The following is a 1,439-nucleotide window of genomic DNA, read 5'->3' as shown; positions in this document are numbered from 1 at the left end:
ACTTCATAGTCATTGATGAAGGGTCAGCCTATAATGCCTTAATTGGCAGGACTACCCTTAATCGGCTCGGAGCAGTGGTATCCACTCCCCACCTCTGCATGAAATTCCCGACCTTAGCGGGAATAGCAACGGTAAGAGGAGATCAAAAATTGGCGAGGAAATGCTACAATGAAAGCCTAAATCTGAGAGGAAAAGGCAAAGAAGTCCACACTATAGAGCTCGGTGGCGCAAGGGCCAGAGAAGAGCTGCGACCTCAACCGGGAGAAAAAACCGAGGAGATACAAGTCGGTGGGGAGGAAGGAAAAAACACTTACATAGGAGCCAACCTAGGGGAAACCCTAAAACAAGGGTTGGCTGAACTCCTAAGAGCTAATTCCGACCTCTTCGCTTGGAAGGCTTCCGACATGCCCGGGATTGATCCCAAGCTCATGTCCCACAAGCTCTCGGTTTACCCAGAGTCCCGACCTGTACAACAAAGAAGACGCAAGCTCGGCACAGAGCGAGCCCTAATAGTAGAAGAGCAAGTACAGGCGCTCCGGGAGGCCGGCTTCATTAGAGAGGTCAAGTACCCAACATGGCTAGCCAATATAGTGCTAGTCAAAAAACAGAATGGTAAATGGAGAATGTGCGTCGCCTATACCGACCTAAATAAGGCATGTCCTAAGGACCCTTATCCCCTACCAAGTATTGATACCCTACAGCTTTCCGGTTCTTTTATTTCTTCATAAGTTCTCCAACTTTACATGCTTTTTCTTCGTTCCCTTGATCCAATCTTTGCCTCCTAAACCTTAAATCACTTAACAAACATATCAAGGCATCTAATGGAATCAAGGTGAATTAAATTTATTTATTTTAAGTCCTAAGAAGCATGTTTTCACTCTTAAGCACAATTAAGGGAGGATATACAAAACCATGCTATTTCATTGAGTAAATGTGGGTAAAAGGTGATAAAATCCCCTAAAATCAATACAAGATAAACCCTACAAATGGGGAGAAGTCGACCTCTTATCCGACCTCTCACAAGTCTTTGACACCATAAGGTTGCATGGGATGAGACTAAATCCTGCAAAATGGGCCTTCGTGGTGGAAGCAGGAAAATTTCTAGGATTTATGCTAACACAAAGAGGGATTGAGGCCAATCCCGATAAATGTAGAGCCATCCTAGAAATGAAAAGTCCGACTTGTTTGAGAGATGTCCAGCAGCTCAATGGCCGACTTGCAGCCCTCTCCAGATTTTTGGCAGGATCGGCACTAAAATCCCTTCCACTATTTTCCTTATTAAGAAAGGGACGCCAATTCGAATGGACTCCGGAATGCGAGGAGGCGTTCCAAGAGTTCAAAAAGTTTTTAAGCCAACCTCCTATCCTAACCCGACCAGTACCAAGAAAAGACCTCGTTCTGTACTTATCCGTAGCAAACAGGGCTGTCTCGTCGGCCCT

This window comes from Arachis duranensis, chromosome 9, assembly GCF_000817695.3.
Source record: "Arachis duranensis cultivar V14167 chromosome 9, aradu.V14167.gnm2.J7QH, whole genome shotgun sequence".
Classification (NCBI taxonomy): domain Eukaryota; kingdom Viridiplantae; phylum Streptophyta; class Magnoliopsida; order Fabales; family Fabaceae; genus Arachis; species Arachis duranensis.
This window is presented reverse-complemented; position numbering follows the sequence as displayed.